This window comes from Gavialis gangeticus, unplaced genomic scaffold, assembly GCF_001723915.1.
Source record: "Gavialis gangeticus isolate Ggan-Ray unplaced genomic scaffold, GavGan_comp1, whole genome shotgun sequence".
In the NCBI taxonomy this organism is placed as follows: Eukaryota; Metazoa; Chordata; order Crocodylia; family Gavialidae; genus Gavialis; species Gavialis gangeticus.
The window spans coordinates 88,421,276-88,426,555 of NW_017729024.1; the positions used below are offsets into that span (position 1 = coordinate 88,421,276).

Sequence of the window (5,280 nt, forward strand, 5' to 3'; positions counted from 1 at the left end):
TCATTCAGGTTCATTAAAGTGTATAAAATGAGTTTGGAAGGAGCAATGATACAACATACTTAGCGCTACAGGACAATCTTCATTATTCAAACATTTAAATTAATATACAAAATGTTTGGTTATTTGGATATGCTAGTTCTACAGGCTAAGAAATGAAAGAGTTAATTGGCAATCTGTATGAAGTTGGTATGAGGAAATCTAATGCTGTTAACCAATAGGAATAAGTCATGTCCATTATGAGGGCTGAGCACAGTCTTTCTAATGCCTCAACAGTTTTGTCCCTGGAGAGGATGTTCTTCAATAAGCAAACCTACTTTAGTGAGAAGATTTGCAGGCAGACTTAAATCTGGAAGCACAACAAAGCTTAAGAACAATCACAGGAAAAGCAGTGTGAACAGACATATCAGAGGTACCAGATATAAGCCTGAGAGCAATGTGAACCACTTACTACCCCTCTCCCTCAGATTAATTGGTAAGCTATATCACCCAGCAAGGAGCCTATCCCAAGAGATACAATAATACCTTGTTAGTAATTAGTGGCTCTAAGCTAGCATTGTTGCTTTCCATGCAACAAGTACATGGCATATTTTTCAAAAGAGCACATCTAAGATTTCTTTTTGACTTGGTTCTCTCACTGAGATACTTATGATGACCTATTTTCTGGGTGAGCACAGGAGCATTGTAATTGTGTTGAGGCATTTGATGTTATAAGAGAAGTTGTCTTGAGCAAGGATTTCTAAAGGATTCCAGAAAATGTTGTTGAGCAGTTGCACAGTTCTTTGCAGATTACATGCTACATGGTGCCAACAATGGATCACCAGCAATGAAATCCTTGAGATAACTGGCTTACTGTCTATGCAAACTACACTGGACGCTCACAGGCTTCACTGGCTGAGACACAAAGAGCATCTGCCTTAAGATCATCTGCTAAAGACTGTGGTCTATGGCCAACTCAAGAACCACCCATGAGGCAGAGGAAGGCAAAAGCATCAATACAGCACCAAAGTCAAGGAAGGTCTCAAGAAATTCAGCATTCCCACTGGCAACTGGGAGAACCCTGCCCACAACCGCTCTGTCTGGAGAAGGTGGGTCAAGGCTAGTGCAGTGACTATAGAGAGCCATCCAAGAGCCCAAGCTGAAGCTTCATCCTCTATCTAACAAGTGGACCTGTGGTCACTGGGGAAGGCTTGCCACTCATGCATCAGGCTCTTGTCCACACCACTGCCAAGCACCACTAACTCACTGACTGTCACATCTTCTTTCATCTGTCAAGATGTTGGACAGCTGTGACACCTGTCTGCCTGGCAGGCAGGTGACTCCTGCCCAGCTCGGACTCTAATGTCGCTCTCCCTAAATTGCTCACCCGCCATGCCTTGTTCTTATTATTAAAGATTGATTAAGGAAAGTTGCCCACAAGCCTTAGAGTAACCCTTAATCCTAACAGTTCTCCACCAAGTCTCTTGTGGGCCCCCCTAGCCTCATCCAGCCCTCAGGTCTGATAGGTCCCTCTTGGCCTGACTAGGCCCCAGTAGGGCACCTCTAGCCTTAAGGGCAAATTGCATGGCTGTGTTCCTCCCCTGCACCATGCCCTAAGCCTGGCAGGTGTTATCACTACAAAGTTCAGTTCACACACTTGGCCCCCGTTGGCCCTCAGACCCCATTGTCCCACACTTGGCCCTCTTGGGGCTCCTGGATCCTCTGTCCAGCCCACAGCCCCTCTCTCTTGGGGTTCCCAGACTCCTAGTCCAGCCCACAGCCCCTCTCAGACTCGTAGACCCAGGTCGGACCCTCTCTCCAGCCCTGGACCTATGGACCCTCTGGTCCAAATGTCCATCAGTCCCCAACTCCTGATTCTCCAGGTCCCACACTCAGGTATTCCTTCTGTCTTTGGACCTTCATGGGTCTCACTCTCTCTCAGCCCTGCTTGTCCCTGGACCCTCTGGTCAGACTCTCGGCCCTTTCCAGGCCTGGGGATCATGGATCCCCAGGTCCTTACTCTCTATGTCCCTGTAACCTTGGCTAAGCCCCACTCTCAGCCCCTGCTAGGCTACTGGCCCTCCAACTCAGCCTTCCCTGCCCTTGCAGGGCTCCAAACTAAACTGCTAGGACAGCTTAATAATGAATACCTGTCCTCTGGCAAGCAATCAAGCCTCCCCTAGACTTAACATAAAACAGGGCTACCTGCCCATATAACCAAGCCCTTCTCTGCTCCAGAGACCTTCCCTTGTTTCCTGCATTTCAGAGTTCCTCATTCAGAGCCACTGTCAGTTCATGAGTCCTGCTGTTCTGCTGTCAGGGACTCCTCACTCCATAGCTACCAGAGCAAGACTAACTGACCAGTGAAGGCTCTGAGCTTATATAGCACAAGTCTGAGCCCTTGTCCAGCCAGGTGAGTCCTTCATTAGCCCCGCTTTGCCACCTGCAAGCAGGATCTTAGACTGCTTTCTCCCTGAAAGGAGGAGGCACATCCCAGGGCCCTGCTACAATGGCCATATGGTGTCACATAATGCTTTAACCCCAAGTTATAGAATAGATTACATGTGTTGGGATGCTGACAACTCTGTATCTGAACCTCTGGTATACATCACAATATGTTTTGGAAGGTCTGAGAATCACCAAGATGGATTTTGGAAAAAAAATCAAAACATTTTGATCATGAGGAAGATGGTATGGATCTGAATATGGCTGGTCATAACTTTCACCTTCTTGTCTTTAAATTCTTCTTTCTCCTCAGTGTTCTCTGCCTCACAGTGAGGGCAAAGGCAAACCAGTTTAAAGAAAATATACCCTCCTTACAACATTTGGGATATCCAGCCAACAGCAGCAAAGCCTCGGGACTTCAAAAAGATCCATCTCTCACCTGTTGACTAAAAGAAGGAGGGCAACAAAACTTCGAAATGTAAAGATCAGAAGGTGACAGCTTTGGAAAGGTTTAGATCCAAGACATGGGAGAGGCTCAGGGAGAAGACATATGATCCAGTCAGCTCCATAAACCCCTAAATAAGATAATCCATGCCAGGGTTTTTGTCCCATAACAGAATCCGTCTTGTCTTACAAACCCTTAAATTACTTTTCAATTATAGCCCAAACGGCAACAAATTCAACTTTAGCAAGTGGCAGGTCCAGTTTCTCAAGTGGACTCTCTAACTCTGAAAATTTTCAACAGGTTAGACAGATACTTAGCTGGAATGGTTTAGTCGGGGGTGAACCCACCTTAAGCAGGAGGCTGGCCAAGGTGACCTAGTCACCTTGTGAGGTCCCTTTCACCTCTATTTTCCTGTGTTGCTATATCCCCTGCACTAATATCCATCTACTCCAAGCCCTCATCAAATCTATAATATGCCTGCACTATTGGGATTCCCAATGAGACCCCAACAATGACAATGCTGCTTCTGTTTCTTCTTTCTGTACCAGGCCAAGCCTTCAGTCTCTCATAAGCAATCTGCTCCATATCTTTGGGCCACAACATTATTCTTGTGAAAGGAGCCAATATTCCGAAAGAAAGAAAATACAAACACATTCCACAATTAGTAGTTATAGAGCCTTGGGGAGTTAGAGAGCCCATCCAAATAATCTGCCTGCCTCTGGTGCTCCATTTCTCAAAATTTCCTTGCCCTCATCTTTTCCTCCAGTGATTATAAGATGAAATATAGAAGTTAATTCAGAGCAAGCCCTTTATTGAATCTCTTTCATAGCTGTGTGCAGGACTGGGAGCTTGGTTTATCATCTGCATTGTTTTTAATTTTATGTTTAACTATTTTATCCAAGCAACTATAGAAACAAAGCTCCACCACAGAAGGAATATATAATGGTTACATGAGGTTGAAGTTATTAAATCTTTGCAAAGGAAATAATATACAACATCTGTATAAATGATTACCTCTATGATCAACATAATGAGGTGTATTTAAAGCAATTAACATTTGATAATAATCATTGATAGTCATAGAACCTGGCTACAGATTCTGGATTACTGGCTGGTGAACGTTTGTCCTCTTAATAGGTTAGGAATGGAATCCATATTTCTAAATATTTATTACTCTTTTGTCTCTTTCTAATAATCTAACCTGATGGGACAGTTTTTCCATTACTAAGAAGTCCCATATTTTAGCATAGCATATTTTTCTGTGGGGGTAGACAATATGATTTTTGTTCCCATTTTCAGCAATAACTGCATTTTTTTTAATTACCTGGAATCTTGGAGTTTTCCAATGATGGCTCACTGTTAGCTACCTCACCCAAGAATGGAGCAGGTACTCCATGTATCCCCCATCTACCACCTGATCCTTTAGCTTAGTGAGGCCCTCAGAACAAAAAAACAGATGTTAGAAACACTTTTGTAAGATAAATAGATGGAGACAGATTCTCAGTTGGTGGAAATCAGCATGTCTCTGTTGATTTCAGTAGAGCTATGTCAACTCCCATCTCCTAAGGATCCACCCCTAATAATTCTTCCCTGTTTCATAGTTTCATAGTTGGTAGGGTTGGAAGGGGCCTGAGCAGATCATCAAGTCCAACCCCCTGCCATGGCAGGAAAGAGTACTGGGGTCAAACCACCCCAGCAAGGTGTTCGTCTAGCCTTGTCTTAAAGACCCCCAGGGTAGAAGCCAGCACCACTTCTCTTGGAAGTTAGTTCCAGATCCTAGCCACCCTGACAGTGAAGTAGCGCCTCCTGATGTCTAATCTGAATTTACCCTCTGCCAGTTTGTGACCATTATTTCACAATAACGAAATACGTTCCCTGAGCAAAGACTAGCAATATGATTTTAGCAGTCTCTTTAACCTAGGTCCTTGAGTTCTAAGTCCCTAAAGTAATTAACAAAGCTTTTCTTCTAATGGGTCCCTTCAGAGGTAGCCTTAAGTACTTTAAATTCTCACTTCACCTAAAGATGCATAAAGGTAAATTTCCCCGAAAGCCTTATTAATGTTGCATTGCAAGATAACACCTATGTAAAAGCCAAGTCATGAGATTTTACAGCTGTTAAATGTTGTAAACAAAGATGGAGGAGTATAGTCTACTCTTTTCCAAAAACATATAGAGGTATTTTAAAATACAGGCTGCAGCAAGAACTTCAGATTTGCTCTGTCTTTCACTTCTGTTTTACTGTTTCCAGTTTTGGGCTCCTCACTTCAACAAAGATGCAGACAAATTACAAAGAGTCAACAGAGAAAGACAAAATGGTTAGAGGCCTGGGAAACTTAACTTATGAGGAAAGTCTGAAAGAACTAGGATCATTTAGTCTTGAGAAAAGAAAGAACAAGGGGAGATTTTATAACAGT

The 5,280-nt window shown here is 43.6% G+C and overlaps 1 long non-coding RNA gene across 1 annotated transcript; it reads right to left on the minus strand.

Annotated features, from left to right (window-relative positions):
- Positions 1-2,558: 2,558 nt before the first annotated feature.
- LOC109298226 lies at positions 2,559-5,072 on the minus strand. The gene is made up of 3 exons (XR_002097540.1): positions 4,730-5,072; positions 4,191-4,456; positions 2,559-2,860 (listed from the first exon to the last, which is right to left on the minus strand). It is a non-coding gene; the product is annotated as an uncharacterized LOC109298226 (long non-coding RNA).
- Positions 5,073-5,280: the final 208 nt, after the last annotated feature.